This window comes from Mustela lutreola, chromosome 8 (assembly GCF_030435805.1).
Source record: "Mustela lutreola isolate mMusLut2 chromosome 8, mMusLut2.pri, whole genome shotgun sequence".
Lineage (NCBI taxonomy): Eukaryota > Metazoa > Chordata > Mammalia > Carnivora > Mustelidae > Mustela > Mustela lutreola.
This window is the reverse complement of record NC_081297.1, coordinates 122,541,408-122,555,158: the sequence shown is the minus strand read 5'-3', so window position 1 is coordinate 122,555,158 and position 13,751 is coordinate 122,541,408. Positions and strand designations below refer to the sequence as shown.

At 37.6% G+C, this 13,751-nt stretch overlaps 1 long non-coding RNA gene across 1 annotated transcript; it reads right to left on the bottom strand.

Moving 5' to 3' along the window:
- Positions 1-703: 703 nt before the first annotated feature.
- Positions 704-12,899, bottom strand: LOC131837998 (uncharacterized). The gene is made up of 3 exons (XR_009356403.1): positions 12,810-12,899; positions 5,480-5,728; positions 704-789 (listed from the first exon to the last, which is right to left on the bottom strand). It is a non-coding gene; the product is annotated as an uncharacterized LOC131837998 (long non-coding RNA).
- Between the last annotated feature and the right edge of the window lie 852 nt (positions 12,900-13,751).

Here is a 13,751-nt window from a genome sequence, read left to right as displayed (position 1 = left end):
AAAGAACAGATAATTGTGTAGAATGAAGCAGCTATGAAAACGTAAAAAGACCTTTTGAAGGTATGTGGTATATAGAGTATTCAAAAAGTATAAAATGGGGGTGCCTGGGTGGCTCAGTGGGTTAAAGCCTCTGCCTTCAGCTCAGGTCATGATCCCAGGGTCCTGGAATGGAGCTCCACATTGAGCTCTCTGCTCAGCGGGGAGCCTGCTTCCCCCCTCTCTCTCTGCTTGCCTCTCCGCCTATTTGTAATCTGTCAAATAAATAAATAAAATATTTTTTTAAAAAAACTTAAGTCTTATCTGCAAAGATATATTTCATATTATTTTGAATGTCTTCTTTCTCTACTGTGAATTAAGGATGGATAGTTCACCTTATTTCATGGTAGACATCTTAATTTCCATAAATGATAGATAAAATCAACCATAAGGTCACTCTATGTTTTGCTATTCATGAAGTCAGGAGATTTGGGTTCTGGTCTAATTTTATATCATCTCAAGTTAGTCTCTTTAGCTCTGAAAACCAATGCCCTCATATCTAAAATGAGACCAATGATATCAGCTCTGTCTGCCTCATGGTGAGGTTATGAATAGCAAGTGCCTTCGAGAGAGCTTTCAAACACTGTAAAGCCATCTATAAACAGCAGTGCTTAGCTCTAAAGTGCCATAATAGTAAACATACCATACCAGCTCATTTTGATTCATTCATGTATTCAATAATTCAGTTCTTCTTCTTTTCCCCTACTAAATAAATACTGAGTATCTCCAGTGTCCCAGGGATTATCCTATGCCCTGAAGATAAAGAGATGTAAAGGACACAGAGTTAATCTTTCGGGTACCCAAAGGGCATCTAGGGTGGGAGACAGACACATAAGCAGCTTATCAAAATACAAAGTCATAATTGCCTTACTAGACATAATAACAGAATAATAAAAAAAAATAGGAGTCCAATAACTCTGCCCAAGAGAAATGTTTCATAACAAAAATAAGTAGGGGTGAATTTTGGTAGATAGATGCAATTAGAAGTTTGATTTCTGGTTAGAGAATACAGGTAGAGATTAAGACTCAGGTTAGAGTAGAAGGTCCGGGAAACCAGTTTTTTTTTTTTTAAAAAAAAGGTTTTATTTATTTATTTGATGGAGAGGGAGAGAGTGATCACAAGTAGGCAGAGAGGCAGGCAGAGGGAAAGGGGAAGCAGGCTCCCCACTGAGCAGAGAGCCGGATGCAGGGCTCGATCCCAGGACCCTGAGATCATGACCTGAGCGGAAGGCAGAAGTTTAACCCACTGAGCCACCCAGGCACCCCGGGAAACCATTTTTTACTGAGGTTTTGCATGAAGGATATGTACTTTAGTCAAGATTGCTACAAAGGCTCTAAGCTGAATAAACAGTCATCAATGATAGGCCTCTGAATGGTTTAGATTAACGAATTCAACCATATAATTTTACGCCTTTAGTAGATGATTGACAGCCAGCCTCACCCTAGCAGCCATAGGAAATAGCATTCTGGGGCTACTGCAATGATAAATGTATGTGTGGTTCATCAACAGGGATTTTCATGCTTAATCGCAAAGGCTTACAAAAACCCCAACTGAATCTGAGAATTGATATGGAATAATAAAGACCAAGTATAAGTATAAAACTTCCTGAATGATCTAAGTGAAGGGATTTAGACCATGCCAAAATATACCTCTTTGGCATTTTGATTATTTTGAAGATGCTTGAGAAACAGCAGATGCAGGAACCTAATGTTTTCAATCTAACAGTAGGACATAAAATTTCCCATGAGAAAGGTGCCCTCCGTGTATCAGGAAGGGCAAAATAATCTTATCACCAGAGACTGGGAGTCCAATGGACCTGTGCAAACAAACTTACGAAAGTAACACTTATCATTCATTAATTCTACCCCCTCATCGATTTCCTAGTCACTGAACCACAATTTACTGCCCCTCACTCAAGCCCTTTTGTCTTGTCACTTTCCCATGACTTACTCTTCCTTGTGTAAAAAGGTACACAAGTACACAAACATTTGAGATTTTTAGGTTTCATTTTCGCTCTGAAGACTTGTATACACATAAAAATCAATGACTGGATGAATGAATGAGTAAATAAATAAATAAATAAATTTTAAAATGTGTATGTTTTCTTTCCAACTAATCTGTCTTACGCCAGTTTAATTCTTAGGCCAGCCACAGAAGCTAAGAAGGTAAATGGAAGTTTTCCTTCCCTCAGAGGTAGTGGGGTAGTCTACAGATTTCCTTAAGTTATCCAAATGTAGTCGACTATGGAAGTGCTTTGCAGTCTATTCCTTCCAACTTAAACCAAAGTGGGGAAGTAAGAGTTTTATTTTCCGATGTATTAGCATTTCTGAACTCAAATGCTCTGAGTTCTGAAAGATCTTAACAAGCCAAGTGAGCTGAGCACTAATGTTTGATAAAGATCTTAGATTTTACCTTACAGGCAATGAGGACATTTGCAGAAAAAAAGTGACAGCTCAATTAAGTTTTTGCAAATGCTTATTCTGGAAGCATCAAGGTCAAAAGATAGAAATGGGGGTGAGGCTGAAGTTGACAGGAGAAACGTAGAACAGTTAAAAAGAAACTTGCTGACTTTGAAGTGAGATCATCCACGGAGGGAGGGGTAGAAATGGTGGTAAAAGAGGGATCTGATTATGAGAAAATACTGTCCTCACAAGTACTTCTAAACAGGATGTGATGAGACTGGTGTGGAGAAGGATGAAGAGGAGGAGTTAGACTCTGGTTTTGGAATCTATGCAGTTCACAGTACCACTAACTAAGAAAGCCCCATACAAACCTGGGAAGAGGTGGGGTATGGCAGCAGAAGATAATGAGTAGTTTGAATGTGCTCATTTTCAAGGCATTTGTGGGATATTCAAGTTTAGATGCCACCATGATAGTTATAAATATGATTCTGATGCCCAAGAGAAACATCTAACTGGAAATATGTATTTGCAACCATCAACTTGGTTCAGGTCATGCAAGAAAATGGAATGATTTTATTTTATTTTTTTTTAAGATTTTATTTATTTATTTGACAGAGAGAGAGATCACAAGTAGGTAGAGAGGCAGGCAGAGAGAGAGAGAAAGAGAGAGAGAAGCAGGCTCCCTGCTTAGCAGAGAGCCTGATGCGGGGCTCGATCCCAGGACCCTGGGATCATGACCTGAGCCGAAGGCAGAGGCTTTAACCCACTGAGCCACCCAGGCGCCCCTGGAATGATTTTAAAAAGATTATTTTAGGGGTGACCGGGTGGTTCAGTCTGTTAAGCAGCTGCCTTCAGCTCAGATCATGATCCCAGGGTCCTGGGATCAAGCCCCACATTGGGGCCCCTGCTTAGTGGAAAGCCTGCTTTTCCCTCTCTCTCTGCCTGTGGCTCTATCTACTTGTGCTCTCTCTCTCTCTGTCAAGTAAATAAATGACAATCTTTAAAAAAAGAATAAAATAAAATAAAAAAGATTATTTTAATTGATAAGAGGACAGCAGTAAGAGCTAACCTAAAGATGAGACACCAACAAAGGATTCTGAGAAAGAAACTTACAGAAAAAAAGGAAAGTAGTGAGAGAATTAATAAAAAGAAAGTTTTAAGAAGGAGGAGGGGGAAGATGGGTATAGATAAAGAGCCAAATGTTCCAGTGATACTAATAGATGAAAAAAAATGAAAAAGATTTCCAAAGTACAAAAATCAAGGACACTGTAGCCTTGACATAATATTTTGGTATTATAGTTGAAGCAAAATTCAAGTTTTAATTGGCTAAGTAGTAAACAGATGCTGAGAAAGAGTACAGAAAATATACATAAATATAAAGATAATACATAAATATAAAGATAATAGCTTGAGAGGGAACTCGAGTAAAGTGAAAAAGACTTCTGTAATTGATTAATCAATCATGAATTGACTTCATTTTATGGCGGGGAGAATATTGGTAATAATAGAGGACATTATGACTGGATTCTGGATCTATTTTTTCTATTGCTGAAGAAGGCAGTATATAATAGTTAAAGGTATGATTTTGGAGTTCCGCATCTTGTGTTCAAATATCACTTAACTACTTTGTGCTTTAGTTCATTTATATATACAGTGACAAAAAATGATTATTCCTGTCTCATAGGTTTGTTGTGGCTGGCACATTTTAAGTATTTAATGTGTCTTACTTATTGTATTATTAGATTATTATTACAGATTTCTTTTTAAGTAAGCATAGAGTACTTTTAAAGAATATATATGTGTTTATTACATAAGAATTTGGCTCCCAATCAATTCTTGCTCATGATTTTATGCAAATGCCAATACTGTTCTCTTTCTACATAAGGAAATTGCTTTCTCTATGATTAGTGAAAGCCTGTTAGAACATGGAGTTGTCAATCAAGCCTTCTTTAGTGCCAGAAACAAGTTTTATCCATGTTAATATCAGACTATCACTGGGGATCTCTTCTCAGTGATATACACAGGCTCTAAGCATAGAGTACTTACCCTCAGGAAGAACAAGTATTCTTCCAGTTTGAGGTCTCTGCATGAGTTTGCTGCCCCTAATCTTATTCCCTAGATATATTTTCATTTAAAATGGAAAAACTATACTAGATACTCAATTTAAAAGAGAGAGAGAGAGAGTAATGATGACCCAAATCCCAACATTCTTAATCAGGTACCTATAAAGCAGAGCATAGAGGCTAAACATGGAGGTTCCGTAATCAAACCTATTAGCTCAGATTTGGCTCTAACTATGGATAGAAAATGTGAGTAGGACAACAGAGTTGAGTCAAAGGTATTTTCTTGAGTAATTTTAGGTGATCTGATACATATTTTCTTTCCCAGGGGCCTATCCTAGTCCTACTTAGCAGCTTTTTAAAGGCAAGTATATAATTTCAATCAGGAGAAGACACAAGACGTACATTGTCACAGCAGTTGAAAGCAAAGTATAACAACCGTAATAGGGGACTTGGAAAAGCCCTACTTCAATAAGAAAGAGAAGCGATAGAAGAAGGAGATGTAGAGAAGGAGGGGAAGTGGGAAAGGGGGAGGAGGAGAAGCAAGTGGGGAGGGAAGACAAGAATGAGAGAGAGCAGGGGAAGAGGAGAGCGGCAATGCCACCATACCACTACCCAAAGACAGCACCTGCATGAGGAGCACATTGTTCAATCCTGCATTCCTAAAAAGACATCCTACTTAGCACCACAGTCTAAGTGAGTGTGCCTGATAACTCTAGTTTGTTCTCACCCACACCAATAACCCTCCTGCTTAGAGACTGAGTGAGGGTCAAGAGAAACCTCAAATAACACACTGGGAATGAAGCAGCTATAACCAAAACAGTAGTTCAGATGATATAAGTGGAAGGTAAAAAGCCATAAAATAAAGAGAGATCAAAAATAATATAAAAAATATGGTATGGTATGGAAAGAAAGGAGACTCCTTCTAGAGTTAAGAGAAGAAAGTCTTGATGCACACATGAGCATTGAGAGAAGCTGACCTTTTCGTGGCTCCAACTCTGAAATATGTGAGGCATCCTTATCTGCTGTGAGTGAAAGGGCTTGAGGAGATTCATAACTGTTGCAACGAACCTTGGAGAATCCCAGGGGTAGAGTGATGTAAAAGAATTGCTGACAGCATTGCAAAATGGACTGAGATAATTGGAATCACAGGGCTCCTATAGTTCTCACTAACTCTTCATTTCTTCAGAGGAAGAGAAGGGGTCCAATCATCTTTGGAAATTCAGTGCCTAGAATATTGCAGTGAGGAAAGTAGAATGCATGTGAGAACATTTTGTAAATTACTACATTTTAGTATCAGTTCAAGTTTCCATTGCATTTTTAAACTACATCTGTATACTTTATAAAATCTCACCACTTTTTAAAACTGGTACGAAGGAGCAGTGGGAATGTTTTAAAAAAGGAAATTGTTGGAAGTAATGAACTATTTTTATTATTACATTTTAAATTTTTTCTTAGAAGTATAAAGTCCTTTTTATTAATTTAAAGTATAAGTGATGAACTAAATAACTTCATATGCTCATAAAATTATCCTGTGTGATATGTGATATATTAAATGGTATATTATAATTTGTATCATTAACTAAAAACTTATTTGTTAAGTGACTGAAATATTGAAAAATTCAATATTTTAGCAAAACAAAGAAAATCACATATTTTATTAATAAATTTCCCCGAAAGTGGCAAGCAGGTATCAAAACACCCTTTTATTTACTTTTAAAATATTTATTTATTGGAGGGAGAGAGAGAGAGATTGAGCATGCAAGTGTGGGTAGGGGCAGAGGGAGAGGGAGAGAATCCTCAAGCACTCTGAACTGAATGTGGAGCCCAATGCACGACTTGATGTCACGACTTAGGGATCATGACCTGAGCTGAAATCAAGAGTTGGATGCTCAACCGACTGAGTCACCCAGGCACCCTAAAACACTCACTTTTAGAGAAAAGGACTATGAATGAACCCAAACTTCACAAATCTGCATGAAATTTTTTCTAATCAGTTATGCTTGGAAATACATATTTCATGTTACAGATTTTGTACATAGCTTTCCCCCAATCCCTAGGATAGCAAGAAAGAGACATGCTTTCATGAGCTACAAGATAGTTTCCTCATTTTTCTGAGTGATTATTGGGGATGGGGGTGGGAAGTGAGGAGGATCTCAGCAGTGACAAGGGACAGAAGTTGAAGAAGGGGTGGAAAAAAAATACCCCTCGCCAATTAGTATTAGGTTAAAATCAAATTTCATTTTTCTAAGTCTCAATCCACTTATGCTGTGTTGATTTTGCCAGAAAGCATTAAACTAAAATAGGACTTTAATTATTTTTTTTACTATTCACATCACTAAAAAATGTGCCAAGGCTGCTAATATTTAATTTAATAGTTTAAGTTCTGATAATTGATCATTTGTCCCCTTAATGAAAAGCATATTTTCAGCTGCTCTGATAATGTCAAAGCCAAAAGGCTAGAAGGAATCAGGATTATAACCACTTTTCAACCTAGAAATCCTTAAAGACTTCATGTCCTTTCTCTATAGCTTTTTTAAAAATTATTATTTTTTGTCTTGTTTTAAGAAGAAGTAGAGTTAACACTAACCTCTAATCTTGACAGAACTAACAGGGATGCTGTTCTCTTTACTCTAGTCTGTTTTTAAAGACATAGTAGAGGGGAAAGGCACATGTCTTCTAATTTTAAGCTATTGGGAAGGGGGAAGAAAAAAAGTATTTTACCAGTTTGGGTTCTTCGGCTGCTCTAAAAATCAAATTAACATAAGACATATTAAATAGAGAAAAACAATTTGTCACTATACAAGGGCCCTATAATAAGAGACCCAAGGACAAGTTGGACAATTAATGTTTGTATGCCATCTTCAGCTAAGGAATAGGATAAAGGCTGGTGCTTCAAAAGGGAGGAGGGTGATTCATAGGACAACAAGAGCAGATGTTTGATAATTAGATGTTTGCCCTGCTTACAGATAGGTCATTCAGATAAAAAAGTTATCCTGTGGTAATAGCCTTCTTTCTGAGCCAGGCTCCCGACCTAAATGATTTTAGGTGGTTTAAGGAAAGGTAATAATTTTTCTTAAATCCTCTGGGTCTTGATTACCTTCAGCTCAAAATAGTGGACATGCTTATATGACACATTTTGGGTAAATTTGTTCTAAATCCCTTCAGAATTCAAAAGTCAGTTATAATTAAGCCTGTAGCATAAAGTATATGGAATACATCATTTCTCATAGGAAAATTGCATTTGTTCCTTCAAGTTGAAGTGCAGTTTATTCTTAAGGTGCTGGATATGGTTTAATATAAAGTTTTACCTATGATATTCTGAAAATAATTGGAAATGTTCCTAAAATGGAATCAGGAGATTTGGGCAGTGAGAACTCTGATACCCTGCCACTCCTAGTCTGATGCAGACCAAACAGGAAGAGATGGGCTTGACTTTATACAGACTTGACCTTGCCTGTGTATACCACTCTACTATTCCAGCTGGAGGAAGAGAGGATTCCCTGACTTCCATGGGCTACAGATGAACCAATGAAAAGCCACCCTACTTCAAACCCCCTATTCCAACAGACTTTCAGTTTACAACAGCCTTACCAGCTCACCTCTTTTCTCCTCAAAAAAAAAAAAAAAAAAAAAAAAAAAAAGCCTCTCCTCTGTTTATCAGATTTACCTATGGTTTTGCTGTAGCCTCTTTGTCTCAGATTGCAATTCTTTTTATTCCTGAATAAACCACTCTTTGCTGGCAAAATAACTGGCAGGTTTTTTTTTTTTTTTTAAGGTTAACAATCTAGTTTTTAGAAAATAACATTTTTGTGGTACAATGTTTAATACATTATCTGAAGTATTTTATTGATAAAGTGATGTAATCCCTGTCCCTATTAGTGTTCTTTATGGTGAGCAGAAGAATAGCTCTAGAGGTTACTTAGGCTCAAAATAAAGATTCATTAGAAGAGCTGATGGTAGTCCAGGTAACATAGAAAAATCTAACTAATGGAAAACCAAGTGTCAGAAAGATATGAAATAGGACGGCTCCATGGGCTCAGGTAGCAGGAAATAAGGGAGAGTCAAATCACCATACTCATCCCTATTTCTCTTTTTCTTTTTGTTCTGTTTCTTTTTTCTTTTTAACCAGGCTGTTTCATTTTATTTGCAGTTATTTTCTTTGAAAATCGTATTAATGGGGTGGAAAAAATTTTATTCATCCTTGCTCAGTTCTTTGGCTGGTCTAACAGTCAAATTAACATAAAACAGATTAACAGGAAAAAAATTTAGTTTTGTGTATGGGTACCTCACATACATGAGAGGTTCAAAGGCAGAAAGGTAAAATAAGGTATATGTGCCATTCTGAGCTAAAGAATGAAATGGGTACCTGGAGCTTCAAAGGAAAAAAGGGCACATCACAGAGCAAGAGGAAGAGAAGTAAATGTTTGGAAATTAGATGTTTGCCTTGCCCTATAGATGGGTCATTCAGATAAAGTTTATCTCTGGTAATAATTCTCTTTCTGGAAAAGACTCCAATTTAGATTCTTCTAGGTAGTTAAGGGAGGGGGAAAATTTTTCTCTTGAGCCCACAAGATCTCAGTTACCTTCAGCTCAAATTAGTTCAAATACCAAAGTGGCACATTTTGGGGAAACTTGTTCTGAACCCCTTCAGTATAAATCAGGGGAAAAAAACACCATAATTTTTCAATTTGGTCTTTTTACATGATACTAAAAATGTAACCTTATTCTAGTTTAAATTAAATTCCAGTTGAAAGCTATATCTGGGAGGGAAGAACGAAAGGCATAGTCATGCTAAATGATACTTCATATAAATAATGGATAGAAGGGAATATAGGAGAGGAAAAATAATTTTCTCTCTACCCTTCTAGGACCTTGGCTATGACATTCCCTTTAAAGACAAAGAAAAAGAAACAGAAGCTTAATAACATGTATACCTCCTGTATTTATGCGAGATATCCAGGAAAACTCAAAGTAGTCCAACGTCATCATAAATACCATCTTCATGGCCAATAGACGCACAAAAAGATGTTCAACATTACTCATCATCAAGGAAATACAAATCAAAACTACAATGAGATACCACCTCATACCTATCGGAATGGCTAAACTTAACAACACAGGAAACAACAGGTGTTGATGAGGATGTGGAGAAAAGGGAACCCTCCAACATTGTCAGTGGGAATGCAAACTGTTGCAGCCACTCTGAACAGTATGGAGGTTCTTCAGAAAGTTAAAAACAAAACTACCCTACAACCCAGCAACTGCACTACTAGGCATTTACCCAAAGGGCACAAAACTACTAGTTCGAAGTGATACATGCACCCCAATGTTTATAGGCAGCATTTTCGACAATAGCCAAACTATGGACAGAGCCCAAATGTCCATCAACTGATGACTGGAAAAGGAGTTGTGGCATTCCATTTTATACATAGAATAGTACTCAATAATGAAAAAGAATGAAATCCTGCCGTTTGCAAACAACATGGAGCTAGAAAATATTATGTTAAGCAAAGAAAGTCAGAGAAAGAAAAATACCATATGCTTTTACTCATATGTGGAATTTAAGAAACAAAATAAATGAACATAGGGAGTAAAAAAGAGAGGCAAACCAAGAAACAGACTCTTAAGTATGAAGAACAAACTGAGGGGTGTGGATACAGGAGGTGGGTGGGGGTTGGGGGTGGGGGATGTGGTAAACAGGTGATGAGTATTGTACCTAAGGGTTGAATTACTAAATGCTATACCTGAAACTAATATTCCACTGTTAAGTTCACTAACTGGAATTTAAATAAAAACTTGAAGAAAAATTAACAATTCAATTACCATCTTCAGCTAATGACAAAAGAGAGATACTAAGGGTAGGAATGTCAGTTGTGGGAAGTTCTCAGGCAAAGCACAGTAAACAAGGGTGTGACTGATATGCAGATTTAAGTCCGTTCTTCTTTATTTAGGTCTCCAGAGATTTAATTATATTTCCCTCTTGGCACAGAGAAAGAAACACAAATGATTCTTACAAAAAGGTAAATTCTCTATCTTCAGAAGTTTTCAGAAATTCTCCCATATCTGTTGTGTTAAAAAAATAATAATAACAAGTTCAAAATAATCCTTATGCCAAAGAGGCATACTTTGGAATAGTATTGTAAGGGCCTGTTTAGCCGGAGCGGCCCCATAAACAACCATTTTGTTGTTTATGCAGTAAAACTTAAATTGACCCTGCCGTCCCCCGCCCCCCAGGGGAACTTATTTAAAAGCAAGTCTGGGAAACCAGTCCCAGGTAACAAAACCCCAATACAAGGGTGGGTCAGGTTAGGTAGAGATAACAGCCCAAACTCAGGGATGAGTCCGGTCAGGTGGAGACATCCAATCAGTAAAGGGAGCATACTGTCTCCCTAGCTACCAAGGAGTGTGGGCCCCGCCTTTTGGGTGCCAATTCTGACCAAGGTGATAGGCTAGTTCAAATGTCTACTATAGGGAAAATTGTAATTCAATTGGTCACTTATATGTGACCTAGCATGATTGTGCAGCTTTCTCTGTGTGTTACAATCTCATTCGCCACCTGTGTGTGGCCAGGCCAACCACATGGCCTTTGCTCTATAAAGGTTAGTCTGTGAGGCAGGGAGGGGTGGCGCTCTCTGTAAGAGGCGTGGCCCGGGCCAGTCAGTTTGATTCTCGATGCTTGGCGCGAAATAAAGCTTTGCTTGAGCTTCGCTGTGTATCAGTCTCACTCCTTTAACCACGGACCCATTACTGGGGTCCCAACACTGGGGACCCAACAGTATTTTCTGCTCCTTTTGAGGAGTAAACATTTCTGATTTTGCCTAAGAACTGGGAACTGTCCAATAGGATTTATCTAGCAAATGAGAAATGAAAAAGAAAAAGCATGTGTGCATGGCAATTTTTTGAGAGAAAGAGAAATGTTCTGTCTTACAAAAGCATTCCTCTTTTTAGCTTTGATACGCAGGAGACAAAAACTTCCTTGGACACGTCTGACTAGTTAATAACTGTGTTAGTAATATAAGCTAAATAAAAATAAGGGACTTCTGTTTGTTTGCCATGCTCATGTAATACTGTTGGGGTCGATTTCACGTTAAAACATGTTAACCCCCTAGGGCCTGCCTGGGCCTACTTAGCCATAGTGACTCCATGTTGCCTAGGTAGACATTTTGTTGTCTAGAAAAGTTACTGCTCTCGGTTCCAGGTAACTTACTAAAACACAACACCTAAAACAAGGTAACTGTTATTAAAACACACACCTAAAACAAGGCCAGTTCCAGGTAACTATTACTAAAACACATACCTAAAACGAGGCCATTGGTAACCATTACTAAAACACACAGGTAGGAGACATCCAATCAGCCAAAGCCACAAATGGTCAACAAATGCAGATGTCTGTGATTGTGCCCTATAAAAATTAGCCTGTAAGACCAAGGGGCGTCACTCTCTTCGGAGGCAGCCCTGGCCGGTCAGTCTGACTTCTAATGCTTGGCATAGAATAAAGCTTTACATAACTTTCACTTTGTCTCAGCCTCATTTCCCTGGCCGGTCAGCCTAACTTCTAATGCTTGGCATAGAATAAGGCTTTGCGTAACTTTGTCTCAGTCTCATTCCTTTGATAACGGACCCAACAATACCACTCAAAATGTCTATGACTCTAAAATATTGAAAGTTTATTATATAGTTAGAAAATTACATTTTCTTTCTGCTGAAATATGTTAAGTTCAAACAATGTGCATTTCTAAGTGAGTTTATGTTAAGTTACTGTTATTTGTTTAGCACATAAACCGATGTGTCTTCCATTGTGAGACTCTGGTTCTTCCTATAAAAGAGATAATACCGAAAAATGAAAAATAAACAAACAACATCTTGGTTGGGAAATTTGGTTAAGATTCAGTTTTGCTCTGTTACCTTGAGCATTGAATCCATGTCTTTCTTTCTGCCTCCTAAATATTTGAGTATCTAGCCTAACTCTCTGTAAGATATAATATACACTTTATAATTGTGTCATATTCTGATGATCACTCTGACAATTTCAATGCAAAAGTCCTTCGGGCTATTAAAGCAAATGATGAAGTTTTAGAATATAGGTGAGGTTCAGTGGGGTGGAGTCTGGAGCCGATGACCAAGAAAGAATTCTTGAGACATCTTTGGTGCAAAACGGTGGCTTATTAAAGCAAGGGGACAGGACCCTGGGCAGAAAGAGCTGCTGCCCTGAGGTTGTTAACAGTAGCAGGTTACCTAAGATGGGGAGGGGGGGGTGAGGAAAAAGGGAGGCTTCAAAAAAACTTTCATATGCTAAAGAGGACTTACAAGATACCAGAGACCTTGAGGCCTTGTCATAGTCAAGTTTTTTTTTTCCCTCTAGCAAGGTATTAACATTAAGATAAGTGGGAGATTCCTAAAGACTGTCACATATATCCTAGCCAGGAGTGGGGGTGGGGAAAGTGGGTGTCAGCCTTTTGCTTTGTTCTCAGCCAGCCTTCTGTTCCCTCATCACAATGGCAAGGGTTCTGAAGGACCAGAGCTAATTTTTCCTATAAGACTGAACTTGAAGGAAATAAAAACAAGCACCATTTTCAGTCACTTTGCAAATCTTTTGTACTTAAGCTCGCTCTTTCTTCTTCATCAATCATTAGCATGTAGGCATCAATACACTCATATGTGTTCATGGTTGCTTTCCATCCTCAAGGTATTTCTGCTTTGAGAAGTATCTTTGGGAATGAATGCTTAATGTTTTATGAGATAAACAACTGAAAATAGTAACATTGCTGACAAGAATTTTCAAATTAATAGGCCTGCTCAGCATGTTTTTATTAAGGATTAGCTGAAAAATCAAATTATATTTATGCCTTTACATGTGTTTCAATGCATATGCATAAGAAAAATGACTTGAAAAAAAGGAAGAAACCAAAATATTGGCAAATGCTGGAATTCATGGATTTTGACTTTTGTCTTTATGCCCTTCTACATTTCCAGATCGCCTGTAGCAAAGACTTCTGCAAGACTCCAACCGGATTTGTAAAAGAGAAAGTCTGGGTGTTTCTAATGGAATGTTTTGATAAGTTAATAGACCTGAAAGTGCTCTGGAGGGTCTGTCTTCCTCATTCCTGATTTTGGAAAGATGAATTTTTGAAAGGTCAAGACAGTAAGGGAATTCTTTCAAGTGTAGAAAGAAATAATTTTCAGTATAAGCAGATATAAAAATAAAAATTGGGTGAGTGGAAAACAAGTTTCACTTCCTGTTATTGCATT